The following is a 17,972-nucleotide window of genomic DNA, read 5'->3' on the forward strand; positions in this document are numbered from 1 at the left end:
ATATTGGAGTAATATAAAAACCAAGTTTATTTATTGTTGACTTTATAAAACACGATCAAGAATTAGCCGGTTCAATGTCAAAAAAGGGTTTCTTATTAGTGAGCCCTAGCGTAATTTATAGTTTGCAGAAGCTTCTTTGTCCTATCTAAAAACCTCGTGTAAAAGCCTGGCGTATTATTCCACCCTTAATTAATGGCCATGTTATAGCCATAAGTTGAACAGACAATTGATAATCTTCCCGATAATCTTCCGGGGAGCAACCCATGTTAATATTTAACTTTTTTACAACGTTAAGTTTAAGTTTTAAATTTAATAATTCAATCTTCATATTCTGGTAGGATAAAATTTGCCTTTCAATTGGTTAAGTTATTTTATTTCTGTTCATATTTTTAAAATTTCTAAGGTAACTCGTAAACAAACGCAAACACTGTGTTAAAAAATGTATATGTTTTATATACATAGAATATGCTCTTTGTATCAACTTTGCTTTGATTGATTTAAGTTAAGCATTCCTATCACAAGTAACATCTCTTAAGTTTCAATCACGTACACTTACACATTTATGTATTCGAAACTTTAATAAAATAGTAAACTAGGAAACATTGTTCAATGAAGTATTTCAAGATAACCCTTCTTGATCCAGTTTATCAAACTACTCGATAACTATATTACATAGTATCGTTCAAAGTTGGATATGCTAAAATAAGAACATGTTTAAAACTATCTCCTTTAAAAGATATGTTTTATTTTATAGTTTAAATATCTGCTATTATTATTATGTATAACTAGAGGGAAATCCATCTAACAGTAGAACGTAGAACAAAGATACATATATTCGAATGCATTGGAAATCGTAAATGGGACGACGGCACTTCAGAACCACTTTGTATCAGTACAAGTTATTTTATAATAAATAATCAGATGGAATAGTTTCATCCTGCACCTTAAAATTTAAAAAGCTGATTTCGGTTGTTTAAGATGTCTATCTGATGTATTGACCTGGTAACTATTCTTTATATTATTTACATAATCTATACATTAATAGGCAAGCATGTTTCTTGAAAAGTTTTTTATCAGCTCGTGTACATTGCAGGGAAAATCTACGCATATTGTTAGATAGATACTTTCCTGTATATGTGCAGAATCCCTCATAAATTACGCTAGAAAATGTATAACAAACATTATTTAAAATTTTAAAAGAAATTATGGGTTGCAATTTTGGTGACGGAAATAACAGTGAAATATAATCAGAAAATCAAAACAAATGGAAGAAATTTCAATCTAATATTTTATTTACAATGTGAGATGAAAATAGAGAAGTCTGTACATTACATATCCACTCCAGTGGTTGTTCGACCACTGAACTACCTCTATATATTATTTTAATAACTAGAAACATTACATCTTTTCATCGAAGCATCGCCACAAAAATTTACCCATCGTTCAATTCAAACTTATATAGCTTTACAAGAAAAAATGTAGCCGTAGTTTAATCACCGGCAATCAAGAAAAAGACAGTGAGATTGAAAATCACTTTCAGCCTTTGTTTTTGCATTGACCTTCATACTTACAGATAATTATTTATTGCAGCAATGTTCCATAATCAACTGAGTAATCTTATTAGGATATTAAGCTAGAAACTATTTAAGGTTATTTAATGAGGACTCTAATGTGAGGCAACGTTAAATTTTACAGAAAACATACAAAACAAATAATACACGAATTGATAATCTGATCACAGAAATTCACCATTTGAATATAAAATTTCTTTTTGAAAGTAAAAAGAAATTAAACACATTTCACAGACAGATGTTAAGTACAGGCTTCAGGACAACATGTCACGTTTCACTTCAAACTTGACAACTTTTGTCCCTCCCGTTAAAAATCTTAACTTTTCTCTTACAAGACCTTTGTTTACAGCATTTTTAAATTAAAACTTTACCTATCTTTCAATATGAAGACTTTAACACCCTATGTAACAAACACTTTTTAAGTATCGAGAAGGCATTTTTTCTCAAAGAATAATGGTAACTAAATTATGTGAAAATCTTACAGAGTACAATATAGAAACACTTAAAAGTATGTTTTTTTACAAAAAACTAACAAGAATATCTGTGTAAAAAGTTTATCTGGTCTTTAATATTATTTAAGAAAAGTAAATATTTCTAAATATGTCTGAAACCGCTATAGTTTTACCCCATATGTAAAAAAAAAAAAATGTAAGTGGGCTACATATTGAGTGGTATTGTAATATATGTTTTGTAAAAAAAGTAGGCTAATTAATTGTAATCTTATAAATCTAATTTGTGTGACAACGAACTACCATTTCAACTGACAGATTCCATTCCATCAAGATAGAAGATAGCATTCCGGAGTGAATAGGATGTTGGTATGCGAATGCATAACATTCCAATTGAATAGGTACTTCATCAGCATGAACAAACGTAGCCTACTCAGAGTGCATGCAGACTTACGGACAATGAATTTGGCATTATATTGTTAAATTGTGTACTGCCAGCCTGGTTAGTGGGAAAATATAAAGATTCGTTTATTGTTACATTATTTTCCCGAACATGACGATACAATACAAAATCATTGTATTGTGGATTGGGGAGCGAGCAGGTCTAGAGGTTAGAACGCGGGACTTTTGCCCCTGAGGTTCCGGGTTCAAATCCCGACGAATCATCAATTGATTATATGATAGTGATATTGCCGCAAACCTTACGCCTAGCCTGAATCAATGTAAAAAACAATCCATGACTCGTGTATATCGTCCTAGGAGAAAACAAACGCCGATTGTAATCCTAACATCTATATTATTTTTTTGCATTACGTTTGACTAGTAAATTATTCAATTACATCATTGGAGTGTTTTCAAACATCAACAAACATTCTTTATAAGGTTTCCATTTTGCAAGAAGTCTATAAACAATTTCCCAAAAAAACCACCTACTGTGTGTCAATCAATATTTTTGTATTACCCCTGTGTTTGTTTATCGCTTTTTGGCTTTTTGTCGACAATGTTTCCTTTGGGTACATTTATTGAGTAGAATTATTTAACTAATATACTTATCCGTATTTAAATTTATGTTACAACTATTTGGCATTGAAGAAATAATAAACCTTCACATAATTAAGTTTTTAACGTGCGATAAGAAGTGACATATACATGACATTAAAACATGATGAATCATTTATAAACACTCTTTATCATAAATGTCAGTGCAGCCTCTGCACTAAACAGAACTCAAGCTTTTTCTTTTGTAAAGACCATTTATTAAAAGTATAATATTCATACACAGCTGGGTAACATTCCAAACGAATTGTCGTAAATGTAGTTTAATGGAAAACATATTTTTAGCTTGCACTACATTTTTATTAACATTGTGCAATAGCTCATTAAACCTATAAGCTCTTCTTTCTCCCTTTCAATAATTTGTTTGATCATTAAAATCATACTTTTTTCACGCGATGTATAAAGAGAGTAATATCATTGAGTATAAGTAATATCTATATTTTATGTGTACATAGTGTCAAACAAAAAACAATTAATAGCAAATTTTTGTTAGCATATTTGTTTCTTCAAATGTTAGGCTGAAAGTTTCGAAACATATTTCAAATCATACTTAGAATTAAGCAAAAAAATATTGGATAAAATTAAAAGTTATATGGGAGTTAGCGAAATTGAAATTGGAATCCAAATATTTTCTAACTTAATACATTTCCCGAGAGAGATAAATTTAACTTTTCTAACACCCAACCCAATTAATCCGTATTGAAAACCTGGAATATCTGAGGAAACGTCCCGGGATTCTGTGTTTGTTGTATTACATTTTACTTAGGAAGTATTTGAAGCGTATTACAATAATCGAACCATAGAAACTGCTTACCAATCCGTAAATGCAAAGTCAAACTACAACCAAAATCATATTGTAAACTCTGTAAAGCTATAGAAAACATTATTTTGTAATACAATTTAATCAACATGTTCATGTAAATAATACGTTTTTCGAGAAAAATCTAAAATTAGGCCACACAAACTTACGACATGTTAATTCACCCATCATATAATATGTTTACAAATATGTGTGGTTAATTCGACATTGTTAATACGTAATATCTAACAGTAAAATCTTGGTTATGATATAATGAACATTTCGAATTATTTAAATATCATGTTAGAATGTACGGTAACACATTTGCTGTGATCCTAATGTAGTACCAAAAAAGAGGTTCCGAGCTATAAAAACATATTTTCCTCAGTAATAAATCTGACTAGAAATGTTTGGTTTATGCATTAGTTTCTTTGCAATTCGAGTTAAAAAGATCTATTATAAACAATAATAATATAGCGTAGCATATATAGGTACTTACAATAACAAGTTACATCCTACATTTTAATCTTCAAAAGATGAAAACGTCTTTGTATCTTTGTATAAGACTTGGTGTTCGGTAAACTTGAACATTTTAATTTCATCCTATTTGTTTTACTTATAACTAACTCTCTTCTCAGCAAAATGTGTTTGTTGTTATATTAAGTTATTCCTTTTTTAATATTGTTAACATAATATGTTGTATTCAAAATGTAAATAAAAGTGTGTCTTGTTCTCTTGTAACCTAATAAGTGTGTTAATTTTTTCTCTCTAGTCTTTAATCTCAATATCTCTATCTCTCTACATATTACCCTTCTGGTCCTTCGAACTATTTCTCATTATCTTTTCTCATTTTACTCTCTCTAGCTCAATTATTCTCGTTTCCCATCACCCTCTAAATAATATTTTATTCCATTCTAATACCATTCTCTGAAATAATCACTTAGTTCTTTTAGAGTTTTACTTAACAATTTTAATATAGCCTAGTTTGAGGTTGACTTGATTTTTAAAGACACAGATCTTCAAGAGGAATTTTGGGGGTTGGTGGGAGATATATATGGTTTTTATTACAGAAGACTATCATATGTATACAAACTATATTTAGATCTTATGTATGGGATTCAGTTTATACCAGGTTTAGTCTGTGAGGTAAGTATTGTTCGGTGAAGAGTTATTAGGTAAAAGCCAAGTCGACTTATTGTTTCTCAGAATATATTACAGCGATAAACCCTTCGCAATGTTATTTGGCTAAGGAAAATGCGTGAACAGACTTTCTAAAAGGTTCTTATAAAGAATGAGGCAATCTGCAATGGTTGTAAATAGGAATATCTTGTTTGTATGTAAATGTTCTTCGCCTATTTATGCTACACTGAATTTATATTCTAATAAGCTATAAGATATCCAACGAAACACAACAGTTCAACTTAGTATAATATTATTTTGCTTGTTTTCGGCCATGTATAACTATTGTTTTATCAAATTTTGAAGCTATATTAATCAGACAGTTCATATATCATACGCAAACACAGCTTAAGTCGGTGTATGTAAAGGCCCCACTAGAAAAAACAGGCCATACTGCAGGATCCATGACGTCACATTAGTGATAGGTTCATTGATAGATTCACTGCCATCCTAGGTAAATACTATGCTGTTTGTCAGATTTTAACAGTAAGATTTTAGTACAACTATCCACCACTGAGACTTAGTGTTGCGCTGCCCGCGCTGCAGTATGGCCTGTTTTTCTAGTGGGGCCTCGTCTATGTTCGTTGTCACAGTACAGATGTTTTTAGAGGCAGGGAAAAACAATCTAAGCGATCCAAAGACCTATAATATGAGTATAAACCGGTTTTCATTGATGGGTTGGGCTATCGAAACTCAAGATTTTTAAAGTCCCTAAGTTGGTTACGAAAAATAAATAACCAACAAATATAAATTTCAATGTTCTAACGCTTAACACACATCGAAATCGGTACGTTGAAGTATTATAAAGTGGATGAAAAGTCGTTCAGAATAGAATCAGTGGAACTATAAACAAACTTGGTTTTATGAAAATAATATTTTACATAATGTGATACAGTAAAATTATGTTTTACTTAAGCTTGACCCTCGAAAGATTAAAATATGAAATCTGTTTTTGGATAATATTGTTTTTTAATGCAAATTAAATACTTAGCGTAGTGAAATACACATACAGGGTGATTTGTACTCAGTGTGACAAAATTTTTTTGATGTAAGTACAAAGTAAATGAAGTGTGATGATGCATATCAAATGTTCCAAGTCTCAAAATTAGCGTCCCAAAAAAATATTTTATGTTTTTCAAAAATAACCATGCTTTTAAACTTAATACAGCGATTTCTCAATTACCTGTATATAGATTTGAGTAGATAATGTCATTTTCGTGTTCTACATTAAATTTTGAACAAGAATAAGGGAAAATAACGGAGGATCAGTTGTAAGAACTCCATTGTAAATAGATTCAAAGATAAAAATTAAGATATTTGATAAAAATTTTAAAAACAATGGTCTATTGCATTTTTCACACCCTGTATACAAGAAAGTGTCGGAATATATTAAAAACTGCGCCATTTTATAAGCTTTCCAACGATATGCTACACTATTGAGGTTTATTTCTGCTTATGTACGCTTTAATGGTTTGAAGACTGCAAAGCATGGTGTCTTTAACATCTAGAACATAGAAAGTCGGCATGTATTAAGCAAAAGTTGTATTTTTGATTCAGCTTGAACAGTAAAAACAGTAAAAAAGTTCCCTGTTTTCTGGTATTTAAACCACTAAAACAAACAAAAAAATATCTAAACCTCAATAGTGTAGAATATGGTTGGAAAGCTTATAAAATGGCGCAGTTTTTAACATATTCCGACACTTTCTTGTATACAGGGTGTGAAAAATTCAATAGACCATTGTTTTTAAAATGTTTATCAAATATCTTAATTTTTATCTTTGAATCTATTTACAATGGAGTTTTTTCAACTGATCCTCCGTCATTTTCCATTATTCTTGTTCAAAATTTAATGTAGAACACGAAAATGACATTATCTACTCAAATCTATATACAGGTAATTGAGAAATCGCTGTATTAAGTTTAAAAGCATGGTTATTTTTGAAAAACATAAAATATTTTTTTGGGACGCTAATTTTGAGACTTGGAACATTTGATATGCATCATCACACTTCATTTACTTTGTACTTACATCAAAAAAATTTTGTCACACTGAGTACAAATCACCCTGTATATGTGAATTTAACACACGAATGGATATTATTTTTATAGACGCACAAGCAAGATTTACAGACTAAGGCCTTTCGAAGATACAACCTTTAAATTTCAACCTTCGCAAAGCTCTATTTGAATAACTATATTCCTCTTTTGATGCTCTTAGATTTTATAATCATTGTAATTTTTATCAGTAAAATAATGCAAAACTTGATTTTCTTGCTTTTAAATTATTACAGTAAAAAACTAAATTAGTAATCTAAGTATGATCTTCCATCATAGGAGATTTTTGAAAATAATTAAAAAAAAATTCTACCGCGAAAGTAAAACAAGAAGGGAAAGTTGGCAAGACAGAACTTAAGGAAAGGCTACAGACCAACATGTCACGGGTCACTTCAAACTTAGCAAGTCAACTTTATTTTATCGTTACAAAAGTTTATTTTGCCTTTTACAAATGCTTTGGTTGTTATATTGTTTTGAAATCAATAAAACTATCTCATTCCATACTTTGTGTCGCCAGTTTAAAATACTTATACGGTTTTATACGATTTATTTGGCTAAAAGAAACAATATTTTAATTTTTACTTAGAATAATTTTTCGTTTAAGCTTGATTTACGTGTCAGATGAAATATAATTTCCAACTGAATAGATTTACAATACATTTATTTTATCGATCAATAAACCTTAAGTTTTTCGATGTGTCATGTTGTATACTACAACATTGATACATATTTATTTAAATGAGTGGTAATACAAATATAGTAAGGACTTTTCCTTTGTGTTTGTAGTAATACATAGGCTACAGCATTTTACAAAGTAAAAACTTTAATTTAAATTATCAGCACATATTATTTCAACAGCTTTAATAGAATCCAATAAAAGGTTAAATATTTATAAATGTCACAACCCAGCTTAACTTTTGCAAAAGAGTCTTTCATTTACAGTAGCTTTATAACAAGTTTTGACCAAATCCACGATAAGATTTTGTATCTAAACCTGCAGCTCTATGGTAACAATTTAGTCCTGGGATTTGTATCCTTGACATTTTGAACACTTGTAAGATATTTTATCTATTTTACCTTTTTTACTTTAAATACTGGAGATGGATCATAAAGAAAATAATCGTGTCTGCTTAAAATGTTTTGTATGGAAAGATCATAAACTTTTATGGTTACAAAGGATGATCTAAATGTTGTTTTTTTTAATCGATAAGTCAAACTGTTAGTTCAGCAACATGATCAGCTCCGGCTTACCAGACATTATTTATATCAACAATAATATGTACTCTAGTTTTGAATATACTACTTTTTTAAATTGAGTCCACGTATTAAGTATGCGTAGAAATGTACATGCATATGTTCTGTATCAAATATTTCATGAGCTACAAAAACTCAAAGTAATCAACTTGACCCTGTTTTTACATAATACTTAATGTGGTATTTTCTTTAAATACGGTAAAAAGGGAATCCAAACTCTATTAAAATAAAAAAAGATAAAAAATACAGTATACTTTGCTCATTGCCAATACAATAATTTGAAAGGGAACGGGTGCAAAAACTAATTTATATTACGATTATATTTTTTTCATGTAGTCAAATTGTTGACTTTTAGTAAATATTTAAAATTAATCTTTAATTTGCAGTCAAGATAAGGCAATAAATGCATTGTAATAATTAAACTAATAGATGAAACCATTTAGATAACAGGTAGTGTAGAGGAGCCAAAGGGGATACCAAAGTACACCAGGCTATAAACACACTATTTATGTTGGATCCTGAACCGATTAGAGAGAGGTGGAAATGTGGTATCGTTCTTGGTTTTGTTTTAGGATTGTTTTTTTAGATTAAATGTTTTATGTTTTTTCTCTTTCAAAACACTCGATTCCCAATAAATACATATTAAGTTGCCTTACTTGATAAAAATTACATTTAGACCAATAATTATTTTAAACATCAATTTTTCCAATTAAGCGAATTTCTTAAATTGTGAATAAGCTATTACCGTAAGTATCATAGTATGATCGGTTCCTACTCGGGACAGATTTACTTATAATATTGAAGCGTTGTTGTATGCATAACGGTTATGGAGTTAATTCAAATAGTGTTAATTTTAAATCCCCATGTTATTCTTACGGGTTATAAATAAACCATTATAGTTTGCTTGTTTGTGGACAAATTGTAATCAAATTTGGCAATTTAGTTTATTTAATACTAAGCTATCAATATTCCTTTAAAAAAAAAAAAATAATCCCTTCCATGTAACAGCAAACCTAATTCATCAAAATTATTATTAATAAAATAGCAAATAAATCTGACATTTTTAAGGGGTTATTTTAGTAGAAATCCAGCCAGGTAAATTGAAATTCACTTAGTCTGCAGGTTTGCTGCGGCTTGGGTATTTATGACTCTTCTACGCACGATCCAATATATCGGTTTCTAAGATATTACTATTTACTATACTACCAAGCTGACACTTTTTCAAATAAAACCTCATATTTTATTACGATATTTCGTTTGCTCAGGAGCCTGTTTTAATCGAGTAAAGTTATTTCCTCGGAGTTACTTTATCCAACCACCAAATGACTCTGTAATCCATTTAATGGTGCTGAGATTAGAAAAGGCGCTCAGTAATGGGGTGTATTTAAAATGATTGAAGGCCTAATCTAGAAAAAAGTGGATTTAAAATGACAGGCCTTAATTATATTTTAAACGTTCCATTTATTACCGTTGCATTATTAAGCGCACGAATATTAGAATTAGATTATAAAAAAAATTAAGTTGGAATAAATGTATATTTTTGTCATTGCCATTGCTAAGGATTGAGTGTTTAATGCTGAATCAGATAATCACAATAGCATTCAGATTATAATTGTTGAATTTGGTAGATTTAATACATAGAAAATTAATTTCAACTCAAAGCATGGTTTTTCAGATGCCAAAACTAAATAACTAATCAGATTTAAGAGGACATTTTAAAAGTCATATTTACAAAATCACAGTATAGCTTCTGTTTTCTGTAGTCAGCCTGAAAATAAATACATGTTTTTGCCACAAAATATCTTGTGAGTGATAGTCAATATTTCTATTCATATGTTGTTTTGTGTTCTATATTTGGCTGATCTAGGTGCAGTCAAAAGCAAGCGTTTGTAACTGAATATTTTTTACTTGGTAAACTTTTAATGACTGGTTTTTCAATTACTTTACAACTTCTCGTTATTGGGCATTCTACGTATGTAAACAAAATGTCTCTTGTTTTGGAAGAGTGTGGTTTTACATGTTATAAATGTAAAAAAAATACACCTTAAAATTTGTTTTTGAAAAAGATTTATATGATAATTGCCACAGGAATGTAAGCTATACAAAACAAATTACAAAACCACTTAAAGAGTACTGCAACTCTTTCCAAGTTTCTTTTTTATTAGAGCGCAAAATTGGATTGCTTTGGTTTTAATAGCTCCAAACCCCAATTTCTCACATTTGAAGAGAAAGCCTTGCGCGTCTTATAATTTGTTTTTCAATAAACTTGCTCCAATTCATATCGAATAGACCCATGGTAGGAGTTTTTATACTAAATTCTTTTTGTAGCAATATTTCGTTTGATACAGCTACTTTAGTTATTAATTAACTAATCCTGAAGACCCTTAACTTATTGAACTTAACATTTTACGAAGCTTAATCAATAACTCACATTAGTCCTTTTTCAAAGAGTATTGTTATTTATTGTTTATTTGTGCTTGAGAGCAATTACATTACAGCAACATTATCTTAGTGTTTACCTGTGTTAGTGTATATTCATCTCACTAATTAAATGTATATATACAATAGTTTTGAATTTACAAAACAGCTTTGATTGAATATAACTATCAGGTAAAAAAAACGTCAATGTAAAGACGTTAAAGCAAATAACTAATAATGTTTCAAACACCTTCATTCCTCCAGTTAAATAAAATATTCGTTTGCAAGATAGGATTCAACACATTATTGTGCTTTCATCAGGCTCCAGGGTGAAATGTATTCAGTCCATTGGACGTGGTTTATAGCCCAGTCAATAAAGGGATTGTGTCGGAAGTAATTAGTGAAAGGCTGATTTTTGGCCCATCGACTATTACCATTTAGACAAGTGTTCAGCCAAAAGTCCCCGCCCCTACCCCTCTTGCTTCCCCCCCTGTGCCCCCCTAAACATATAAAGTGTAAGGGTTTTGTAAATCACGTTTTTCTCGATTGTTAAACAACATATTGAATTGCAATTAGTTTTATTGTCTTTGTTATAAAATTTCCTACAATCATGTTCAGTTAACTTTCATCGTAGCTATTACCTTTTGTTCATTATTTGTATAAAAATGTAAAGATTTATATATTTTTGAACATATAATTTTATTTTTGTTGCCTTAACTTTTTTCGCTGACGTTTAATGAAAATATGTTTAATATAAAAGTTGTAGCTGATTTCATTAGCTTTAAAATGATGTATAATAGTACTTACTTTAATGGAAATCCTGCGAGATTCAGCCGGTGTAATGGAGTATGCGTACTCAATCAGTGAGCTAAGTTGGGCTGGCGCGGCGTTACAATACTATCATTGTTGTAATATGGAGTGGTTTTTTTTTTTTTACTTAAGGTACACGATATCATTATCTCTATTCCCCACAGCAGCAAACCTGCGACTAAGCAAATTTTCATTTACCTGACTGGATATTTACTCAAAAACTCCCTTAAAATCGTCAAAATTATTTCCTGATCAGATTATTTTAATGAATACTTAGGTTTGCTGCTACAGCCAAGGTATTGAAGAGTGTTCTTTTATTGATATTTTGATAGCGTTTTATGAAATAAATAAATCTAATTAAAATATATATATATATATATATATAAACAATCAGACTACAACAGTTTTTTTTTATTATCAAAAAGAATAAAATGGGAATTTTAAATTTTAATTTTTATAAATTATCTCCGTAACCGTTAGGCGTACAAAGTTGATCCAATATACATAATTATTTATTTTTTAAGCTCTACAAAATGTTTTGGAAAGAAATTGTTATATTTTGTGGTTTTAGGGGGGAAATGGGAATAACCAACCTTTACCTCATAAAAACTCTTACAAACCCCTATTAACATAGTCTGATCATGCTGGTTCGCAAACTCGTTCGAATAAACATAAATCGATACGTTTCTACCAAATTCCATCAAATCGGATCATTTTTGCTTGAGTTATCACGCAAACGGACTCGTGTATATATATATATATAAATGTGATAATTTATATACATATATGATCTTAAATTTTACATTTTATTTATGAATTTGAACGGCGGATGGTGTTTTCGGCCTCTGAGGGCCTCAAAATGAAAACTAAATCGGGCCCGGGTCTAGGTCTTACCATGAGACCTACGGTAATAGTTTATTTCCTATGAGGAATTTGCTAATAGAACAACCGAAATAAAACCCATGTACAGTTAATACAATTTATTTCAATCCTTCGTATTTTAAGAGCATGAAATCATTTTATATGTACGTAATAGTTTTATAGGATGTTATTTCTTAACAAAATAATTGCATTATCATGATTTGAAATTAATAATTAATGATACATCGAATTGCAATTTTTCCCTTACAACTTCTTTCCCTCCTGATCTTATATTTTCAACACTGGGGTAGTGGGGTAAGACGATTCTTACGCATACTGGGGGTTTTTCTTGTCTTATCAAAGCCTCAGCTGTAGAAATGATTCTCTTAATCTTATCATCGTTATGCCTTTTATTTTAAGAGTATCAAGTTTCAGAGAAAATCTTGTCCACCCTATCTCTTAAACAAACTATGGAGGATTAATTTTTATGTTCGTAGTCTAATAAGAAGTCTTTCATTAAGTGATTAAGTAATAATGTTTTGAAGTACTTCGTTTCATAAACCTGGTCTCTGCCTGATATATGTTTCATCAATTGCAAAAGGTTAGGAATACTTTGCTGGCAATCATCATTTTCCTCAATGAAGTCGAAAACTTTTATGAATGATTCTTTTAATAAATCGTTAACTGGTCTACCACGACTTGCACAAGTATTGGTTAATTGAAAGGGTTGTTACAAAAACCTAGCATAACAAGGTGAACAAATCTTTCTAGCCTGGACCTAACCTAATCACCTCAACCATTTTTACTATTTTCAAAACATTTACTTATAGTTTGTTTTGTAGTTGAATTATAGTATGAACTAAATTGACTGCTTTCCTATTTTTTTTGTGTCTTAAAATGTAAAAAATCTAGAAAAATACAATAATGGGTAGGCCTAGAAACATCGTGCACGAGTGCGGTAACGGATCAGCTATAGAGCGCCTCATAAAAATAGTGCACACACCATGAATTCACGGTTGATATATGGCGTTATATAACCATAAAGTACAAGTTTCAATATATCATTTTAAAGCTGATAGCAGCTACAATTTTGTTTGAATAATACTTTCATAAAATGACGGCTTTAAAAGTTTTGCAAAAAAAATTACACGTCCAAAAATATTAATCTTTACATTATTCTACGGATAACAAACAAACGGTAACAGTTACGACGAGATTTTACTGGACATGATTGTAGGAAATGTTATTACATAGGGAATAAAACAATTGCATTCGATGTATGTTACATTTTTAACTTCCAGATCTTTGTTCAAAGATAACATCCTTTAAAAATACTACATGCCTAAAACAATAATTACATGCTTTTTAAATAATAAACTAAATATTTTTTTTAATTAATAAAAAAAATTATTTTTAAATGTTAATAACTTTACATGGGGGTTTCGATTCTTTTTTTTAGGATAGTACAATAGTGTATCTTAAGTGAAAAAAATCTCCACATTACAACAATGATAGTATTTCGCGCCAGCCCCACCTAGACCAAACCCACTGATTGAGTACACATACTGCATTACACCGGCTGAATCTCGCAGGATTTTCATTAAAGTAAATACTATTATACATCATTTTAAAGCTAATGAAAGCAGCTACAACTTTTGTTTAAACATATTTTCATAAAACGTCAGCGAAAAACGTTAAGACGACAGAAATAAAATTATATGTTCAAAAATATATAAATCTTTACATTTTTTTACAAATAACGAACAAACGGTAACAGCTACGACGAAAGTTAATGGAGCAGAATTGTAGGAAATTTTATAACAAAGACAATAAAACTAATTACAATTCTATATGTCGTTTAAGAATCGATAAAAACGTGATTTATGAAACCCTTACATTTAATATGTTTAGGGGGGCACAGGGGGGGAAGCAAGGGGGGTAGGGGCGGGGACTTTCGGCTAAACTCTTGTCTAAACGGTAGTAGTTGATGGGCAAAAAATCAGCTTTTTACTAATTTCCCCTCCCTAAAAACACAGGTTGACTTGACTAACTATACTCGCGGATCCGCGCCGCGAGCGCTCTTGCGCCCGACACCGCCTCCCGTTTTCGGACTGATTCTGTCAACTGGCTGCAATTAAAATAAGTAAAACCCATATCATTTTAAAGATTGAGAAATACGCCAACTTTTTATATAAAACCTTTTTCTCTATGTCGTCTCATTTCAATACAAATCAACTTAACACATGAAGATTGAAATTTAAAAGTGAAAAAATTTACATTCAAACTTAAATTGCAAGAAAACTACTGAATATATCGATTACACTCACATAACATTTTTTGTAGATAATATTTTAAGGATTAAAATGGCAAAACAAAATTTATACTATTACTGTTTGTTTCTGAGATATTGATAAAATGATAAAAGCTTACACAAATACACTTAAAAGGGTGTAGGGGGGGAAGCAAGAGGGGGAGGGGCGGGGACTTTTTAGAAAATGTTCCTTATATGATCTACTAACATCCATGAAAAAATCAGCCTTTCACTAATTACTTCCGACAAAGCACTATTTTGTCCCTTTATTGACTGGGCTATTAGTTGTATAGCAGTTACATACAGTCCACATGATACTATGGACTGAATGGACATGGTAAATGTGTATACCATGCATACACATTTACCAAGTGATATTTAAAAAACAAAGATGCTCACATGTGATCTTACCCTGGTGCCTGATGTTAATCCAACAATGCTCCGAAAACTAGGTCGCGGAAAAACTACTTTATTTAAAATGGACGAGTGAATGTATTCAAACCATTATTAGTTCCTAACCAGTCAGGGGGCATTTCCACATTTAAATATGTAAAAAAAATTTAATTTATAATCATAAATTTGTTCCCTTAGTATTTTGTTACTACTAAATATATCATGAACGAAAACCAGGTTCATGAAGACGTACGGAAATACGGCCCCCTGAATAATTTGTGATTGTTGGGCCAGTATTGTAACGACAAATTGAATACTGCCCGTCTGAACATGGGTAAAGGATCACTTTAAATAATGTGCAATTTTATCAACTATTCCTTAACATTCACTTGTTCTCCTTAACAAAGTTTGAGTCCACGGTATTTCAAGAATGCTAAGAGATTCCGGGCTAAAGTAGATGTAATAAATTGGGTAGTATTGTATTCGAAATCGCAATATTTTACGTAACTTAGTAAATTTCCCAGGAGAGACAGAGTTTTATTTTTCTGATGATCAACCCAATTGATCCATAGTGATGTTTCGCTCTCGGAATTTCCCAAGCTGAGACCTGAAAGTAAAGTGGTGTTTGTCAAACTGGCTGACAATACAAGAGTCAAGCCTCAATGAGTAATAAAAGAGTGAAATTCAGTTATATAATGTTCAGAATGTTACGCCACAAAATATTTTAATCAAAAGACTTTAATTTTGTCACTAATGATATCCTAAACGAAGTAAAGGGCTTAAATAATAATAGTTATTCGTAAAAATTCTGTAAGCTATGAGCATTGTCAATACACAGAGTCAATGCGTTTAGCTAAAATTGTATCTAAAAAAATTCGTCCAAAAAGATACTGTGAGGTAACTAAAACTTTGTCTATCTAAAATTTTTTTGTCCACGATAAACTTACACATTACTAAAACCTCAGCTTAGTCACAGGAAGCTAGAGCGTTGTCGTTTCCACTATTTAAGTTAAAACCAGGAAGCCTAGGAAACCGTTATGTGTGAAGAACCGTTCCATGATTCCACCTCCGGAGTTTGTTTACCTATGAAATAGAGGTGCAAGGTTATTTATGTCTTTCAGTTAAAGTGTATAAGTCGTATTAAAATAGTTACGTCATTAAATCAAAATGGTTATTATAGGTTATCATGATTATTTATTGCTTTTGTTACCGTATTGTATACATTTAAAATGCATTAGGTATGTAGGCTAAAATATATTAGGGTTCACTTTTCATCTTTAAATTGTTTATTTTAAAAACAGTAGTTATAAGGTGGAGTAACACTAAATTATTAAGTTAGCTGTTTAGAATGTACTATTATCATTTATTATCCAAAATACAACTGTAAAACATACACAACCTACTATGCTACGACCTAACAGACTGTAATTTAACAAATATTTTATGTAGCTTTCCAAAAAAAACGATGTCATTTTCTCAAGATGTGTTTATTGCTTAGATATATTATGAGTATGCTATAGACTCTAATGTTCGGAAGAAATGTCTTAAAAAATAATTCAGAAAACGATAAGTTTGAATAAAATCTATTTTTTTTTTATAATTTTAATTCCAGACTGGTATTTAAAAACTCTTATCAAAGTTTAATCTATCATAATAGTGCAATTTTGGATAAAAGGTTTCATGTTAGGATATCACAACACGAGATTATTAAAAAATCGAAGGTCTGACCTTTAAACAAACAAATGAATTTTCTATCGATATTAATACAAATTTTCGTTGTAGTTCAATGGAACAAATTCAATTTTAAACTCTTTCTATGTGCAATCTTATAGTTACTGTCAAATAACACCCTTTAAAATAAAAAATGTGTAGATTTTTTGTATCAGTTCCTTATAGGATTTACTAAAAAAGTATAAAAATGTACCTTAAGATTATGGTTATTTACGACATATTGATAAATTAAAACTGAAACTAAAAAAGGGGGTTGTGCCTGAAAGGGATTAATTATTATGAATGTATTTTTAAGGTAAGTATAGTTCAGTGAAGAGTTATTAGGTAAAATCCAAGTAGATTTATTGTTTCTGAGGATATATTACAGCGATAAACTCTTCTCAGTGTTATTTGGCAAGCAAAGGGCGTGAACAGGCCTTGTAAAAGGTTCTTTTAAAGAATGAGGCAATCTGCAATGGTTGTAAATAAGAATATCTTGTTTGTATGTAAATGTTCTTTGCCTATTTATGCTACACTGGGTTTATAACCCAATAAGATATAAGATTTACAACGAATTGTAATTCGTTGTAACTGTTTCATAAAATTGCCAGTTTTTGTTTGTATATTTGGTTTAGGATTGCTCGAAGTTTCTTGATATTCGAATTGTTTACCTGTATACGCACAATTAAAAAAAATCCTAACATATTATTAATTAGGAAGGGGACGCTACTATACCCAAATATGGCAAAATGAGAGTGTAGAATAGAGTAAAATGCATTTTATTACTTTGATAATGACAAAACCTGCTGTTATATTGATTTAGCCTGGATTATTTATTACCCAATGATCTTTGATGGCTGGGTCCTCGATAGGAGAGACGGAATTCCTACGAAGAGGTTAACACGTTTGATTTTGCATAACTACTTTTGCATCGAAAACTTTGAAACTGTACACGATTTATAAGGTAGATAAGCTATTTCAGTAGTTAGGCTGTTACACATAAGTCATATATTTATTTCGGAAATGGTCAACAAATCAAAATATTTAATTTTAGAAATAAATTTTACTGTGTTGTTATTAATCATACTAAGGTTCACATCGACATT

This window comes from Macrosteles quadrilineatus, unplaced genomic scaffold (genome assembly GCF_028750875.1).
Source record: "Macrosteles quadrilineatus isolate MER2022 unplaced genomic scaffold, UCM_ALF_1.0 Scaffold_3__2_contigs__length_128488019, whole genome shotgun sequence".
NCBI classification, from domain to species: domain Eukaryota; kingdom Metazoa; phylum Arthropoda; class Insecta; order Hemiptera; family Cicadellidae; genus Macrosteles; species Macrosteles quadrilineatus.